Source organism: Dasypus novemcinctus, chromosome 4, assembly GCF_030445035.2.
Source record: "Dasypus novemcinctus isolate mDasNov1 chromosome 4, mDasNov1.1.hap2, whole genome shotgun sequence".
NCBI lineage: Eukaryota > Metazoa > Chordata > Mammalia > Cingulata > Dasypodidae > Dasypus > Dasypus novemcinctus.
Window position 1 is genome coordinate 133,851,584 of NC_080676.1, and position 19,747 is coordinate 133,871,330.

Sequence of the window (19,747 nt, forward strand, 5' to 3'; positions counted from 1 at the left end):
TTTAGAACTTGTAACAACCAAACTGGAAAAGACAAGAGAAGAGAATGGAAAAAATTGAATAGGGTCTCAGGGAATTGAATGGCAATGCAAAACATACAAACATAGGCATTATTGGTGTCCCAGGAGGAGAAGAAAATGGAAGAAGGGCAGAAGAATATTTGAGGAAATAATGACTGAAAACTTCCCCACCCTTATGACAGCCATAAATATCAATATCCAAGAAGGGCAATACACCCCAAACAGAATAAATCTGAATAGACCTACCCTGAGGCACCTACTGTTCAGAATGACAAATATCAGAGATAAGAGATGATTCTGAAAATGGCATCACATACAAGGGAAACTTGATAAGATTGAGTGCCTACCTCTTATCAGAAACCAAGAAGGAGAGAAGAAAATGGTAGGATGTATTTAAGGCACTTAAAGAGAAAAACTGCCAGCCAAGAATTATGTATCTGGCAAAATTGTCCTTCAAAAATGAGAATGAGTTCAAACTCTTCACAGCAAAACAAAATCTGATAGAATATGTTAACAAAAGACCAAAACTACAAGAGAATACTATAAGGAGTGCTGCAGCTAGAAAGGGAAAAGCAAGGTGAGAGACTTGGAGAAGAGCACAGAAATGAAGATAATTAGGACAAGTAAATTAAAGGGCAAAAATACAGATGACAATATGATATGACAAGAAAAAGTCAAAGGACAAAATAGATGAAGTAAGTAATTCCATGCCTTTACAGTAATAACACGGAATGTTAATGGCTTGAACTTCCCAATCAAAAGACATAGAATGATAGAATCGATTTTTTAAAAAATATGAGCCCTCCATATGCCATCTAAAACATAGGACCAATCAGGTTAAAAATGAAAGGTTGGAAAAAGGTATTTCATACAAATAGTAACCAAAAGAAGAGCTGGAGTAGCAACATTAATATCAGACAAAATAGATTTCAAATGCAAAACTGCTATAAGGGATGGAGAAGGTCATTATATATATGAATAAAAGGGGTAATTCACCAAGAAGAAATAACTATACTAAAAATTTATACACCTAACCTAAGGACCCCAAGAGAGATGAGGCACACACTCACAAAGCTGAAGGGAGAAATAGATGTCACTACAATGAAAGTCAGAGTCTTCAATATAACATACACAGTATTGGATAGAACTCCTGAACAGAGGATAAAGAAAGAAAATAAGAGCTTGAATAATATGATAAATGAACTGGACCTAACAAATATTTATAGAGCATTGCACCCCCAAGCAGCAGGATACACAATCTTTTCAAGTGCTTATGGATCCTTCTCCAAGATATATCATATGTTGGGTCAAAAGACAAGTCTTAATAAATTTGAAAAGACTGAAATTATATCAGACACTTTCTCTGATCATAACAGAATGAAACTGGAAATCACTAATGGTCAGAAAATAGAAATATTCATAAATATAAGGAGACTAAAAATCACACTATTAAGTTACTATTAAAAGAAGAAATTACAAGAGAGTTCAGAAAATATCTTGAGATAAAAGAAAATGAGAATATAACATATCAAAACCTTTGGGATACTGCAAAGGCAGTGCTGAGAGGGAAATTTATAACTCTCAATTCTTACATTAAAAAAAGAAGAAAGAGCTAAAATTGAAGATCTAACTGCACACAAGGAAGATCTAGAAAGTAAGAGCAAACTAATCACATACCTATCCAAAGGAAAGAAACAGTAAGGATCAGAGCAGAAATAAATTAAATTGAGAACAACAACAACAAAAAAATAGAGACAATCAATAAAACCAAAAGTTTGTTCTTTGAGAAGATAAAAAAAATCAACAAACCCTTAGCTAGATACACAAAGAAAAAAAGAAAGAAGATGCAAACAAATAAAATCATTAATGAGATAGGAGACCTTACCACTGACCCCACAGAAATATGAGCAATCATGAGAGGATACTATGAACAACTGTATGCCAAAAAAGATGGACAAATTAGTAGAAACACATGAACCATCTACACTGACTACAGAAGAAACAAAAGACCTCAACAAACTAATCACAAATAAGGAGATTAAAACAGTTATCAAAAACCTCCCAAAGATGAAAAGCCTGAGACCAGATGGCTTCACAGGTGAATTCTACGAGTCACTCAAAGATGATATAATACCAAACTTGCTCAAGCTTTTCCAAAAACTTGAACAGGAAAGAATGCTACAAAACTCATTTATGAAGACAAGATCATCCTAATAGCAAAACCAGATAAAGATAGTACAAGAAAACAAAATTACAGACTAATATTTCTAATGAATAGAAATGTAAAAATCTCAACAAAATACTTGCAAATACAACCTAAAAGCACATTAGAAGAATCATACACCACGATCAAGTGGGTTTTATCCCAAATATGCAAGGGTGGTTCAACAAAAGAAAATCAATTAATGTAATAAACCACATTGATTAATTAAAAAAGAAAAATCACATGATCATCTCCACTGATGCCGAAAAGATATTTGACAAAATATAGCACCCTTTCTTGATAAAAACACTCCAAAAGAAAGGAATAGAAGGAAGCTTTCTCAGTATGGTAAAGTGCAAATAAGAAAAACCTACAGCTAGAATTGTATTCAATAGTGAAAGACTGAAAGCTTTCCCACTGAGATCAGAATCAAGACAAAGATGCCCACAGTTGCCTTTCTTATTCAATATTATCCTAGATTTTCTTACTAGAGCAATTAGGTTGAATAAAAAAGAAAAGCCACCAAAATAGGAAAGGAAGAAGTAAATCTGTAGTTTTTTACTGATGATATGATCCTACCACAGGAAAATAATGAAAAATCCACAACAAAGCTACTATAACTAATAGACAAGTGCAGCAAAGTAATGGAATGCAAGATTAATATGCAAAACAAAATCAATGTTGTTTCCATAAATTACTGATGAGCAATCTGAGGAGGAAATCAGAAAAAAAAATCCATTTATAATGATGATTAAAAGAATCGAATATTTAGGAATAAAATTCACCAAGGACATAAAGAACATCTATTCATGAAACTATAAAACATTGCTAAAAGAACCCAAAGAAGACTTAAATAAATGGAAGGGCATTCTGTGTTCTGTGTTTGGAAAACTAAATGTCATTGAGATTTTAATTCTACCCAACAAATTTACAGATTCAAGGCATCCCAATAAAAATCACCTCAGCCTTTTTTGCAGAAATTGAAAATCCAATAGTCAAATTTATTTGGAAGGGTAAGGGGTCCTGAATAATAAAACAATGTCTTTAAAAAGAAAAAAAAAGTTGAACGACTCTCACTTCCTGACTTTCAAGCATATTACTTAGCTACAGTGGTAAAAACAACATGATACTGGCATAAAGACAGACAGATTGACCAATAGAACCAAAACAAAAACTCAGAAATAGAACCTCACATATATAGTCAATTGATTTTTGACTAGGCAGTCAAGCCCTCCCAGCTGAACCAGAACATTCTATTCAACACATGGTGCTGAAAGAAATGGGTAGCCATATCCAAAAGAAAGCAAAAGGACCCCTATCTCACACCTTATACCAAAATTAACTCAAAATGGTTCAAGGACCTAAATATAAAAGAAACAACCAAAAACTCCTACCATATAATGTAGGAAAACATTTTCAAAAATTTGTGGTAGGGGATAGTTTCTTAAACCTTACACCCAAAGCACAAGCAACAAAAGAAAAAAATAGATAAATGGAACCATCTCAAAATTAAATTATAAGCTCTGTCAATAAGCTCTGTCAAAAAGGTGAAAAGGCAGTGGATTTAATGGTGGAAAATATTTGCAAATCACATGTCCGATAAGGGATTAATATCCATGGTATATAAAGAAATCATACAACTCAACAATATAAAGACAAAATATCTGATTTTAAAATAGGCCAAAAACTTGAAAAGACAATTGTCCAAAGAAGAAATACAAATGGTGAAGAAACACATGAAAAAATGTTCAACATCACTAGTGATTAGAGAAATACAAACCAAAACTATATGAGATATCATTTCACACCCATTAGACTGGCCACTATTAAAAAGTTGGAAAATTGCAGATGTTGGACAGGATGTAGTGAGATAGGAACACGTATTCACTGTTGGTAGGAATGTAGAATGATATAGCCACTGTGGAGGGCTGTTTGGCAGTTCCTAAGGATGTTGAATATAGACTTGTCATGTGACCTGGCAATACTACTACTAGGTGATATATCCAGAAGAACTGATATCAATGACATGAACAGACACCTGCACATCAATGTTCATAGTGGCATTATTCACAATAGCCAAATGTTGGAAACAACCCAGATGTCCATCAACTCATGAATGAATAAACAAATTGTGGTATACACACACGATGGAATATTATGCAGTAGCAAGAAGAAATGCAGCCTTGAAGCATATGAAAACATGGATGAACCTGGAGGACATTATGCTAAGTGAAGTAAGCCAGACACAAAAGGACAAATGCTGTATGATTGCACTACTATGAATGAATATATTATGTAAACCCATGGAATTAATAATTAGAATATAGGTCACAAGAACTAGAAGGGTAGAGAATAGAAAGCTGATGGTTAATCTGTTTTTTCATAAATCTTTGAAAATGAATGGAAATGGTGAGGGCATATCATGTGACTAGTAGAGCTTCTATACAGGTATGACAGTTTATAGGGAAAGTCTAATGTCATTTATATTACTAGAAGAAAAGCTAAAAATGTAGCATGGGATTGTATAACATAGTGAAACCTCATGTAAAATACAAATATGGGTGATATTGCATATATAAGGCTCTTTTTACAAAACATAAATACAAATAAACAATAGAGAAGAAAATAGAAGAGTGGCTAGGTACAACAGGGGAAACAGATTGAGAAGTGATGAGTTTTGTTAATTTGGTTGGTTGGTTGGCTTTTGTGTTTTAATATTATTATTACTGGAATAATGAAAAGGCTCTAAACATGACTGGGGTGATGAATGCACAACTATGTGATTATACTGAATACCATTTATTGTATACTTTGGATGGATTTATTCTTTATTAATATGTATCAATAGAATTGATTTGCTTAAAAAAATCTATTGGCTATAGATGGTGGGTCTCTTTCTAGACTCCAATTCTTTCTACTGATCTTTGGTGGGGGGGGGGAATTTAAGTGGTAAAAGGATTAGAAAGGATAAAGCAAAGTACTTTCATATGCAGTTGATAAGATTAATTCTTAAATAAAACAGCAAAGTGAATCATCAAATTATTAGAAATATTAAGGGTGTTCATCAAGTTTGTCAAATATAAGATAGATACACACCAAAAATTTAAAAAGCATTCTTCTATATCAGTGGTTTTCAACTGGAGGTGATTTTTGCCTACCAGGTGACATTTGGCAATATATGGAGGTATTGTGGTTGTCACAACAGAGGGGGGATGCTACTGGCATCTTGTGGGTAGAAAACAGTGATGCTGCTAAATATCCTGCCATATACAGCACAGCCTCCTACAACAAAGAATTATCCAGTCCAAAATGTCAATAGTGATGCATTGAGTGAGAAACTGTGCTCTATATCAGCACAACTAGTGAGAAAATATTATAGAAAAGGTACTATTCACTAGAGCAATACAGACACTAATGTTTTAAGGGATTCATCTAATGAGACATTTATAGGAATTTAATAAACATCACTTAATATTATAAAATGATTAATTCTTTCCCAAAGGAATGCATAAATTCTAAATAATTCCAATTTTAAATTAATCATTAAATCAACCATTTAAAAAATAATAGTTTGGGCAATTTATCAATCTGCTTCTATTTACTGTGGTGTTAACTGGGGAATCTTTCCTCGACCTTTTTTGAGTGATTGGTAAATTCCGCAGCAATAAAAGGCAGGATGTAGAAACAAATTGAAGTATGGGATTTAGAGCATTGGTTTCTTAGTACAGTGTAAATTGCAGTAATCCTCAATATATAGAGTTTAAGCTACTTGGTGATAACCAAAGCTTTTCATCTTAAGGATAAAATTATATGTTTAGACTCACTAGAAAATTAGTTTTTAAAAGAATATTAATAATATGCTATCAGCATTGTTTGAAGTATATACACCTGTAACTTCACGCTAAATAAAGACTAGATGATCAGATAGAAAGTTACAAATGTCTTTTTTCCTTTTGTTCTTCCCTGACATGGCATTCTCCTAATTTTGGTGCAAGTTTTATATCAAAATTCTCTAACCCTAATCTCTCAGAAACTCATTAATCTGCATTAATAGCCTTTCTGCAAAGCCGTAAGTTTAATCAATTCTTATTTGATAAGGGTCTCTAACACTTTCAGTTATGGGAGACTTACTGAGCAATAAACTGTTTCAAAATCCTCCGCACTTTTTGAAGTCATGTCAGGTCTTGATAAAGTAAAATTCCTTATACAATCCAGGATGTGATTCTCAATTCTTTATCCACAAAGAAGGTTAATAAAGTAGAAGTTCCTCAAAATGTTATCTAAATACTTGAAGAGAAATAACTTATTAAAGCATAGTATTTCTTCCCAATCTGAATACTTTGTGTTCAGAGAATGCAGGTCATTTTCCAAACAAGTATAGATAGAAGTAACAGGTAAACTCAGTTTGGAAATGTTTACCCCAATGGAGGTGATAACTGTGGTTAACTGTCTTTTTACTTGCAGCCAATTCACTACCGCTGAGCTGTACCCTAATTCATTATATTTATATAGATTTTTTTCTTAAGTTCAAAAAACCCTTTGTGCCAGTCTTATTTCATCCTCACAATAACTCTGTGAGGCAGACAGAATTGGGATGATGTTTTTGCTTTAGAGAAATGGAGCTAAGTGACCTTGAGTGCAGATGACTTAAGTGCAATAACAGAATTGGAATCAGGTCCTGGTCCCATGACCCCAAGGGCAGTGTTCTTTTACTACATAATTCTGGGTAAAAACCACAATGATCTGAGTCAATTTTTTTCTAGGGGAAACAATTAAGAACTCATGGACACAGGTCAGGCTTAAAGAAAGTTTTTTATTAGATATGTAATAAAGGAGTTACTTAGTGCTAATGAATGGTCCTTCTCATGAAAAGTTGATGCTACTGGTCATCTATTAAGATAAAATGTTTGCTATTTGTTTTCTCCAAAGATGTAATAGTTTTGTACTAACTCCTATTGCTTTTCTTCTGTGAGTGATCCCACACAATCTGTCAACACACACTGAGTTTGATGCAGTTTGTGGTTAGTGAAATACAGAATTCTTAAGAGTAATGTGTTCTTTTATTCATCTCCATGCCCCCAGTACCCAGTATAATTAATATATATAAATTAAAATTCTAAATGCCAAATTGTAATGCCTAATTTTAAGTGCATACTTAGCTAGTTTATGGTGTCTAGTTGTTTAGTCAATCACTGGCCTAGATGTTGCTGTGGAGTTTGACTGTACATGAGATTAGCATCTGAATCAGTTGATTTAAGTAAAGGAGATTTCCTTAAATTTATGGGTGTACCTCATCCAATTAATTGGGGACATTAAATGCAAACAATGGCTGTCCCAGGAAGAGAAAGGAATTCTGCCTCAAGACAATGCCCTCCACTCTACCGTGAGTTTCTAGCCCAAGGAATGTGGACTCAAGCCTTCAACGTCACTCTTACTGGAATTTCCAGCCTGCCCTGCAAAATTCGGACTTGCCAGTTGTGATGGTTAGGCTAATGTGTCAATTCAGCCAGATAATCGTGTTCAGTTGTTTGGTCAAGCAAGCACTGGGCTAATTGTAATACAAGGACATTTATGGACTTTAGTCACCAGTGAGTTTACTGCACAGATGGCTGATTACATCTACGATCAACCAGGGAGATTGCTATCAGCAATAAGTGATGCTTAATCCAATCAGTTGAATGCCTTAAAAGGGGAGGTGATTTCAGCATTCAGAGAGAATTTCCCAACTCACCTTTGGATAGCACATGTCTCCTGAAAACTCATCAAGGACCTTCACTGGACTTTCATCGGAGCCCCTGGTTTGCTGCCTGCCTGCAGAACCTGGACTTGTACATACCCACAGTCATGTGACAGACTCTTATAAAATCTCATGCTATTTACAGGTATCTCCTGTTGATTCTGTTTTGCTAGAGAACCCTGACTAATACACCAATATCCACAATCACATGAGCCAATGCCTCATAATAACTCTTTTAACACATCTAATACACATAGCCTGTTGATTCTGTTTTCTGGGAAATCCTGACAGATACACGATGGATTTCTCCTTTGCTATGATCCACAAACCCAACAAACCTACACAAACTCTGCATAAAATGCAGATCCAGGGAAGCGGCTGTGGCTCAATCAGTTGGGCTACTGTCTACCATATGGGAGGCCCTGGGTTCAGGTTCCGGGGTCTCTTTGTGAAGGCAGGCTCACCTGCACGCCACGGAGAGCCACCGACCCGCAGGCACCTCGGAGTGCCACCCAGCCTGCAAGGGCCGCGGAGAGCTGACTCAGCAAGGTGATGCAACAAAAAGGGGGACCAAAAAACACAGAAGAGCGTGCAGCAAATGGACACAGAGAGCAGACAACAAGCAAGTTACAAAAGGGGGGGAGAGATAAATAAAAACTAAATACAGACACACAGAAGAATGCACAGCGAATGGACACAAAGAGCAGACAGCAAGCAAGCTGCAGTGGGAGAGATTTTTAAAAAATGCATAGCCACCACTTATGCCTGGAGCTTATTAATTAATTATTTGGCAATGTAGAACAACAAACATGCTGCTTTCTTCCATTTTCCAAATCTTTATGCCTTCTATGCAAAACTAAGTTCTCCTCTTCCTTCAATATGCAGACCAAATGTCATTTTCTCTGTAAAGTTTTCTATGACTTCTGCTACCAACCAGATCACAAGATAATTTGTACTGTGCACTAGGCCTCCATCACAACGCTCACTGCCCTCAATTATTGCAAAGTGAGACAAGATCTGTGCTGTGAGTGACAGGTCTTAGGAGGGATTATATAACACTGAAATGCTTTAGGAAAAAAACAATTCTGGTTGTCATTACTTAAATGAGCTATTCCAATGAAGCTCACTATCCTGTGGTCAAATGAGGACTTTTAGTGCACAGGGAACCCTTTGTTTAAGGGGTAAAATTAAGAGTTTAGCTCCAGAATGAGAGCCTAGAAGAATGTTCCAATGCCACTTTGCAGTGTTTTGCAACTCCAAGTATTTTTCAGCTGTAAGCCAAATGTGGAGTAATTGTGGCAGGGAAGACCAATTAGCAAATGCATTTCTTAAAATTCTCTATCTAAATACATATTTTTATCTTCAAACAATTATTTGGGTGAATTAATGTCTTACTTTCAATGTTATTGATATTATTTAAAATAGTAATTAATTTTGATTACTCAAGTACAAATCCAGCTAGACTAGATTCAGTCAATTTTGTTTTGAGTTTTTGCTTTAGTATTCATGCATGAAGCCATGATATAGATAAAATAAATCTCTAAGAAATTAATTTTGATTTGTGTAGCAATCAAGTGGCTTTTATAAATCATAATATAGAATAAAGGCTTTGGCTTTGATGAAATTTTAGAACAGGTAAATATCTGAGGATCATGACTTTCTAATGTGAAGTCAAAATTTTTAAAACTAAAATAGTATCAATTCAAAATTGACCTCCAATTACAAATGGCAAGAACACTTAATGAAATAGCTTTGCATATACAAGCATTAAAAGGAATCTACTTCACAAAATTGCTAATATTCTTCTTTCTGGAAATTTTACTGATTATTTGTAATGAAATCTCTGTGTATTACAGCCATGTAGAGTAAAGGGGGTCCTATATATCTTAAATGCTGTATATGTAGAAGAAGCCATTATTATTCAACTGTACTAAATTAAACCACTGTAGATTAGCAACCTTCCATCAGTTTTTTCTTTACATATCTTGAAGCTGACCATTGGCTTACATGTTCTTTGTTAGAATCTCTATAAAGTCAACTCTAGGGAGAAAAGCAAGCAATATCTAAAATATTTTCTCTCTGAGTAATAGAGAGTAATCCTTGTAGATACTTCCAAATAAGTAATAAAATAACCTTTAAAAAATAATAAAAAAATAATAATCATAGTAGCAGGCCATCAGTCTATAAGTAATATCAAAACATTGTTATCAGTATAAGGAGATAGGGTACAGTACAGATGTATACTCAGCACTCTTCTCAGGAGAGTATGGTGTATAATTCTTTGTTCAGCTACTTAGAGTGAGGTATGATAAGACTTCTAAAAGTGCATGCTCAATTGGCCACAGGTGATTGCTAGATTGCTTGGTACAATATAGGAGAGACTGATCCTCTATCCCCACTTGTATCAATTTATATGCTTTCAACTGTAAGCTAGGGAAAGCCTCTCTCAAACTGCACAATAATCTAATTATTATATAATAATCTAGTTATAATTAGATATAATCTAATTATAATCTAATTATCTTACATAGCTAGAAATCCAAATGTAGCTTCAGTTTCAGGGTTGGTATATTTAGCCGGACAAAGATGGCATCAAAAAAAGAGGTTTTTTCCTACCTCTTCAGCCTAGCATTCATAGACTTGGTGGCATCGTAAGCATAACTCCCCTTATAGTAATAAAATGGGTCCATTATTCATAGTGCAATAAGACTGCAAGTTTCCTGATTAGTTTCCATTAAAAATTATAGCAAGAAATCTGCGTTCTATTTAACTTCATTTTCAGTCCTGGTCTGCTCTTTGTTTTTTATTTTGCTCTTTCACTTGATACACTGAATGTTGGAAATGATATATTTCTTCATTATTCTAATGTTTTAATAGCCAGATACACTGACTTCAGTCTCTGGTATTCCTTATTCATTCTCATGTGGCATTGTAGTTATAGTTTCACCTTTTCTAATGATATAAAAGTATAGCTAGTGCCTAAGAAGATGGTTTGAGCCCTCCCATTATGAAAGCATCACAACTTGGGTAGGTCAAGACAGACCAAAACTATTCTACATGTGTGAAGGCAAGTCAGGATGCCAACTTGCCCAGAGGGACAAGACCATCAAATACTCAGTAACAAAGGATAGTGACAAGAGTTCCTTATGGCCTGTGAAATTGGAGCTACTGTCATATGGTATGAGGGGAGAACACATTTTCATATTCATTTTTACTTTAACACTCTACTTAAGCATATCTCTTCTTGCCATGAATTGAGGATTGGGGTGTTGAGGATATGATAAATATCACAAAGATCTGAAATTTTGACTGATAAACTATTTTCTCTGCTGAAGGAGAAAGATTAGGTTTGTATTTGGGGTGTTGAAAGTCACTTGTGGTGGTTTGAAGCTCTATATAGCCCCAGAAAAATCATGTTCTTAAAAGTTAATCCATTCCTGTGGGTGTGAACTATTGTAAGTATGACCTTTGAATGAGGTTACTTCAGTCAAGGTGTGACTCACCTCACTAAGGATATGTCTTAACCCTACTCCTGGAGTCCTTTATAACAGAATGAAATGCAGACAAAGAGAGAAAGACATGGAAGCAAGAAGCTGAAATCATTAAAACCCAGAAGAGAAGGGAAAGACCAGCAGATACTGCCATGAGCCCTGCCATGTGAAAGAGGAGCCAAGCAGCACCAGCAGATGATCTTTAGGAAGAAAACATAGCCTCCATGATGCCTTGATTTTGACATTTTCCTGACCTCAAAACCATGAGCAAATAAATTCCCATGGTTTAACACAACACATTTCAAGGTATTTGCTTTGGACAGCCTAGGAAATGAAAACACCCATCAAGTTCACCTTCCAAATTGAACAATATAGTAACCTTTTGTTGTATCTTATACCTTGTGGTGCTAAAAATTATTTTATGAGCAAGACTTCACTCATAAGGATTCACTCACCCATCTTGGAAAATTTCTCATAATTATATAGTTCTTATTAACAGGAAATGTCTCTTTTTTTTCCTTTCCTGATAATTAAACAAAATATTTTTCTTTCTAGACTTTGTCTTACTAATTATAGTTTTACTCCTTTGTGCCATATTAAAGAATTATTTTTGCTACTTGACACTGAAAGATGGTTAGGTTCTTATTACGCTCTCCTCCTTGTCTTTTTGGCAGGCTATGCACATTTGTACTTTTTTCCCTCATAAAAGTAATTCATCTATTCTCTAAATCCTTTACTACTCTTCCCTGAATCCTTCTCCTTAAGATTGTTTCCAAATTCAAAGTGATTAAATGTCCAGTATTACTTAAATATGTGCCAGTCCTAATTCTTAACATTTATTAACCCATTTAATCCTCACAACAACTCCCTGATTAAGCACGGAGAGATTAAGAAATTTGCCTAAGATTATTCAGCTAGTAAATAGTAGAACCAGGATAGGAGCCCAGGTTTTCTGATTCTAGACTCTGTCTCAACCACTATACCATGTTGCCTTTTAATAACAGTTGAGTTTTAAAATTAAATTTGATCTATTATTTCCTTTATTCATGAAATGAACATATTCATGGAAATTCAAAAGTTTAATCAGAGTCACTAGAGAATATATTAAAGCAACTTTTACTTATGCTGTGACAATTCAATATAGGTTCCATCTTCTCCTACTATTTAATCCCAACACAAAATTTGAACCAAATAGCCTGTCCTTACACCATTGTTGGTTCATGTCATCTTAAAGATATTTTGACTCCAGGACCTGCCTTTTAAAATACAAGTATTCCCAGGAAGAGTTATGTATCAGTTACAATCAAGTAACATTGTATCTCTCATTAGCGTAAAAAGAATTTGTGGAAGTATTTTTTATGGGACAACATGAATTCGGCACTATATATACTTGGTTTGTCTGTGTTATCCTGATTTCCACAATCAACATTTATTAGTCTAGCATCAGGAAATATTTATTTTTAAACCTATTACTCTGAATTGTAGATCATATTCTGGGTATAAGGTATCTGCAATCTTCTTCCAAGTTGAACACTGTACAATCTAAAAACGTATTTACACACTCGTTCATTCAACAAATCTTTTAGGGGCACTTACCTTATTGCAGACATTGAAATAGGCATAGTAGATTAAATGGAATAAGGGGGAAAATGACATATTGAACTCCTGCATTGACATAGTAATAGAGATGAATCAAGAATTGAAAACACATAATATTGATAAAACCACTATAGATAAAACATTTTCACAAATAGAATGCATGTGGTTCTTTTAATCTTAGATTAAGCCTGAGTAAATATATGTACTTAGAATAATTAGAGAAGTAAAATGAGCAACCTATAGAGAGCCGTAATAAATTTTGTATGAAAAAATTAACCAAAGAAAATGTCTTAGTTAACATCACTGCTGACAAAAATGACTAACAGATATAAATAAATATTTGTAGATTAAGCAATAATGTATACAATGCAAATCAGAATGTACAAAATTATGTGATTTTTCTGATTTAAAATGGATCTGAGCCTATTGTTCATGAGTTACCTGCCACTGGAAAATTATATAATTCTTTAAAATAACAAAAATTATTTTACTCTCTTCCATACGCTTTCAGATAAACTCAAGCCTCTAAATTCTTACCCACACTCCATGAAGATGGAGGCGTAGCCCACCTTCATTCACTGCCCTTTCAGCCTTCAGCGTTCTCTGATGTTCGTGGCTGCAGTAGAAAGGGCCCTGGCCCATTGGCTGCCATTCCATCTGAAGTCAGAGCTGGTGGAACACCTGGTATCTCCTTTCTCCTCAGTCGAGCTGCAAGTGACCTCACACCTAACATCTAATGTCTGACTCTGGATGCATTTAGCTGCCGGGTCTATCCAAGCAGCATTTTCAGTGGCACTTGCATGCCTGACTGGGAATTCCTGTAACCCCTTAGAGTGATTCTACAAATGCTCTCTCCCCACCCCATGCCCTTTCTCTTACCTGGATCCCATCCACACGTATCAACAAGGTTGGGTCCGAGAATCTGTCAGCAAAAACATTGGCAACAAAACAAAAGGAATGGCCCAGTGTCTTCTACGAAAGACTAAAACCATTCCTTTGCTCTCCATTTTGTTTCTTCTTAATTTATGAGCCCTGATTCAGTTTCCTAGTTCCCCTAAAATTTGAATATTTGAGAATCAGTTCACTTTCTTTTAACTTTTGAGCTTTTTTTATGTTTGTTTGTTATTTATTTTCTTTTTGAAAGGCATTCAATTATGTATCCAAACATTTTTAATAAAACAAGTGTTTTGTCCTGTCTTTATGAAGTACAGAATGTCCAACTGCACAAAAATATTAGCTTCATTTTCTCCTCAGTCAGATTTATGTTATAATATATAAATTTTAAAAAAGAAGACAAGAGAAGCATATTGAAGCAGAATTCTCTTTATAAATACTGTGGATTTGCCCTTTACCCCATCCCAAATTTCCAAAAAGACAACATGAAGCTTCATGTTGTCATGTTAACCTCAGCCAGGAAGAGAATGAGCTCATCTGTGTATGTAAAAATTTAGTTGTTTTTCTTTAATTTATCCGCTAGCATCACACTGGGTCAATTTCTTGTTTGTACTATCTTTATTGTTTTTGGTCTTAGAACAATAAACAGCACTAAGTGGTTTCGATTACAGCAACAAAATTGTGCAAATGAACTTTGGCTTTCTTTCGTATTGAAGAGGGGGATTTTATAAATGGTGATGGTCAGGAATCTTGCCAAACCTGTTGTATAAAGTATAAAGAGTGAAGAGTCACATTTGCCAGCTCTAGGCCTTTAATCATTCAAATAACCTTTCCTTGATATACATACATTTTAAACGCTGTTCCATGGAGATAAATAAGAATCATCAAATTATCCATGGACTCAACAACAATTTGCATAAATAAGGTATCGGAATGTTTTTGTTGACCCTGTACCCATAAACTGATACCTGGTTTGTTTGGATTTTGTTTTGTTTTGTTGTCTGTCTTCACCAACTACAGGAAAATAATAATTAGTTGTCACTTATTTTTAACATATTTAACACACAGTTGTATCAGAAAGGATAGAGTTATGCCATGTAACAAATGACACTTCCCATTCCAGATCTCAGTAGCTTCATAATAAAAATCTATTTCTTGCACATGTTTTTCAGTATGGGTCACCCAAGACAGTGCATACTCACCCAGGGAGCCATCCTTCTTCATATTCCTATGACCACTAGGCAGAAGGAAAATAATTCTGGAGATTCATGAACAGACCATTAAATGTTCCAGTCACAACTCATTGGCCAGAATTAGTAACACAGACACTACATCTACAAAGGGTCAGGAAATTCAGCCTTCCACTTGCCTTAGAGCTGTGACAAAGGCACTGATTCATTTTTAGTATCTGAAGTTTCAATCTTATAGCATATCCTGGAAGACAGTCATAGCTCGTTAGTGAACCTTCACAGAACTGACAGTGTGTCTTAGCACTTCAGATTTACAAGTCACAAGTAATTTGCAGGCAAACAGGTGAGCACAGGGCATTTTTTAGGATAATGAAACCATTCTATATAATACTGTAATGGTAGATTCATGACATTATACATTTGTCAAAACCCATAAAACTGTACCACACAGAATGAACCTGAATGTGAACTATGGACTTTGGTTAATAATAATATGTCAATATTGGTAAATTAATTGTAGTGAATGTTCCACACTAATGCAAGATGTTATTAGTGGAAGAAATTGTGTGTGGTGTAGGAGAGAGGGGTTATATGGGAACTTTATTTTCTGAGGAATTTTTCTGTGAACCTGAAACTGCTCTAAAAAATAAAGTCTTTATAAAGATAATAATCTGCAAGACCAGACAATATAGTGATACCTATATGGGGCATTAGAAGAGTCTCAGGTATGAGAAACTTTCTAACTATAGAAAATCTTCTTTGATTCAAGTTTATTTTGGAATTTAATAGAAAACTTTGAATGGTAGTTTAAAATATTGTCTATATTGTTCTAATTATCTGTTTCAATTTTTTGGCAGAATATGTTAAGTCCCAATTATCACTGAATTTTTACAGAGAGGAAAATTCCACGTAAAACCTATTTTAATTAAGGATTAAAATTTACTGCTCACCAAACTAAAGAAATTACATCAATAAAATTATTTGCCTTTAGAAGTCTATTCTTTATTCTTTATCTGACATAACAACAAGCATCTTGATTCAGCAGAATTAGGAAAATTATATTTGAATGTATGTACTAAGTGGTTTGAAAACATGCTTCTGTGGCATGAACGTATGTTGCACTTTTAACTCTAAGCATGTAGCTCTATAATTTTTGTGTATCCTTGTTCTAATCAATTAACTTCCGTGAACTACAACTTTATTATATGCATAAAATATAAGACTGACTTTCCATCTTTAACAGAGGATAATATTCAAGAGTGAATTATAAACAGACAACCATTATAGAATGTAATGTAAGCCAACTTAAGAAAATAAAGATTTCTAATATATTAAAATTGAGTTATATGAGGATTTGGCAGGGATGATAAAGCATCAACAAAGAAAGGTTGTTGATGTTTGTAAGATCATTTATTTCCTTCTCTACTGTAAATGTATAAATTAATTCAATAATTTAATTCAAACTTTTTTCCAGTGGATCACTTTTTAAATCATACAATTATATTTTAACATAAATAGTATAAATTACGTAGAGGTCACCTAATACCAGAGCTAGTGCTGACCACAATCCTAATCTAAACTCCTGTAAATAATGAATACCTTTATCTTTAGCCAAAATTAAAATATTAGTTTAGGGAAACGGACTTGGCCCAGTGGTTAGGGCGTCCGTCTGCCACATGGGAGGTCTGTGGTTCAAACCCCGGGGCCTCCTTGACCCGTGTGGACCTGGCCCATGCGCAGTGCTGATGCGTGCAAGGAGTGCCGCGCCACGCAGGGGTGTCCCCCACGTAGGGGAGCCCCACGCACAAGGAGTGCACCCCATAAGGAGAGCTGCCCAGTGCGAAAGAAAGTGCAGCCTGCCCAAGAATGGCGCCGCCCACACTTCCGGTGCCGCTGACGACAACAGAAGCGGACAAAGAAACAAGACGCAGCAAATAGACACAGAGAACAGACAACCGGGGAAGGGGTGGAGGGAATTAAATAAATAAATAAATATTTTTTTTAAAAAAAATATTAGTTTACTCATAAGAATACCTTTTCTGGGAAAAAAAATACAGAAAATATTAAAATGTGAGTAAATGTGACCCCATATCCCACTATCCAAAGGGAGTTATTAAAAATCATTAACAATTTGGTTAACATCCTTCTGTCTCTCTTTCTCCACTCTCCTTTCTCTCTTTCTCTCTTCTGTCACATTTTGATTTTTAAAATATTGATTTTGCATTACCATCTTACCATCTTGTAAGGGGTATAGAGGGAACTCTTCTTCTCCAGCCATATTGTTTAGTTCCATATTAATTGTTGTATCTCTTATTCTCTTTCAGCCTCTTTACACATACACTGCTGAAACTGTAAAAAATAGGATAGAATAAAATATGAGTTCATGTAAATCTGGCTCCAATGGACAGAATGTCCAGAATAACAGTAGCATAAATAAGATGGAAGTTCTCTTTAACTCTCTGATATATCATTAGTATGCTTCTCTGGTGGATGTGGACCCATTGAAAATAAGATTTCTTCAAGATGTTTCTTTGGTTAAGGTGTAGTCCAACTAAAGCAAGTTGGACTTTATTCTGGATTATGGTGTCTTTTACAAGCAAAGTGAAATTCAGAGAGAGATCGGCGCCATAGGGAACATCCAGAAGCTGAAAGTCAATGGAATCGAAAGGAGAAAGAAGACATCACCATGTGTATTGCAGTGTGACAGAAAAGTCAAGGAACCCCAAAGATTGCTGATCTGCCAGATGATACCCAGGATTAGCCAGATGACCCCAGGAGGAAGCAAGCCTCTGAAACTGTGAGCCAATAAATTCTATTGTTAAACCAACTCATTATGTGGTACTTGTTTTAACAGCTGGGGAACTAAAACAAGCCCCTTCCTCTATCTTCAAAACCAGTAGTATAGCATCTTCTCTCATTTCTGACCTCTGTTTCCATTTTTACACCTTTCTCTCACTCTGTTCCTCTTGCCACTATCTATCTTATGAGGACCCTTGTGAGTACATTGGGCCAATTCACATAATCCATGATCATCTTTCCATGTCAAGACCTTGATTGTATCTGCAGAGTCCCTTCTACCATGTAAGGTAACATAGTTATAGGTTCTGGGAAATAATACATGGACCATCTTTGGGAGACCAGTATTTAGTCTACCACAAGAGGTTAATTCAAATAATGTTAATAAATAAACTCTTAAAAAAACACAAAGATTGGTCACAACCATTGGAGTCACATTTCTAGAGCCTTGCCTTGTTCTCTAAGTGATGGCAGATCTTTAAACAAGATGGAAAGATCTAAATGTGACCAAGTGGCAAGATTTGAACAAAAGAAAATCAGTGGGGGAGAGTGGTATTTCCAGGCAAGCTGCCCCCACCACCTCCCACACCTTTCTTGTTCTCTAATTCTGCTGTCTTCTTTAACCAATAAGTCAGTCAGGATGAGAAACAATGAATGCAGTGAATAAAATAGGTAGCGCCAAGGAGAAATAGTAGGCATAGACAAGAATATAATGAGAAGTGTCTAGGAACATAGTAATCAAAGGTGAGGGAAATTCTATGACCAAATAAGAATAGTGATAATAACAACTACCCCAACGCTAGTGAAATTCATTTCAAGTAAGCATAAAAATTTTAAACAAGAGGTTAACCTGGGTGATCCTACCCAATTACTTTTTTAAGAAAAGTGAAATCTTCCTATGTACATGGAGGCTGACCTAGTTGTCAAAGTTGCCTCCATCTTTGCATCAAAAAAGGTATAATGTAAATGTATTACCTTTACAACTGAGTAAGCAGAGATGATGCAGTCCCAACAGACCATGCTGTCCATTGAATTAGAACTTGTTTCAAATGCAGAAAGAAGGCAATGGTGTTCTCAGAAACAGAAGTGACCAAGGAATCCTATTATATCCTTTCTTACTCATGTTACTTTCCTTTGTTATCCAACCACTTTATGCTAAAAATGAAAACATGGAAGGAAAGGGGGAAATAGGGCAACCCATAGTAACTTTTTGCTTTCATTCTTTCTTTCCTCAATAGTAAACTTAAAATAGAGAATATTGGGAGAATGTAAAAATGATCAAGTTAATTTTGAGCAGCATTTCCACTGTTCTTGTAAGAATAAAATATATATGCATGTACAAGCTATGATATAGGAATTGTATAATTTTGTTCATTCCACATATGCGTTCAATACTCTTACATTTGCATCTAAAATTGATATTTTACAGATAAAGATGAGAAGAAAATTCATGCTAGTTATGTAAAATTTTATTTTTTCTTAACTTAGAACAATATTAAATAGCAAATGGAAAACACCAAGACAAGTCAAGAGAGAAACTGTGAAAGAATGGAAAACCTTTGTATTTAATAGGTTTAGCAGCATTTTTATCCTGCTTTATTGAACAAGAGGTCTAGCGTTTTCATTTTTCACTGGGCCCCACAATTATGAAGCTGGCCCTACATACCTGCTAGCTGATTGGTTTGAGCATAAGATAATTGATATAGAATGGAGTTGCACTAAGATCAAAACCTTGGAGAAATTCAATCACTTTCTGCTGTCCTCTCCTGAGCACAGTTTTAAATGTACACTGCTTCTTGAAATAACTGCATTGTGCAAG

General features: G+C 34.9%; 1 long non-coding RNA gene across 1 annotated transcript; it reads right to left on the reverse strand.

Annotated features, from left to right (window-relative positions):
• Positions 1-14,144: 14,144 nt before the first annotated feature.
• Positions 14,145-19,083, reverse strand: LOC131278379 (uncharacterized). The gene is made up of 2 exons (XR_009185696.2): positions 18,904-19,083; positions 14,145-17,481 (listed from the first exon to the last, which is right to left on the reverse strand). It is a non-coding gene; the product is annotated as an uncharacterized lncRNA (long non-coding RNA).
• Positions 19,084-19,747: the final 664 nt, after the last annotated feature.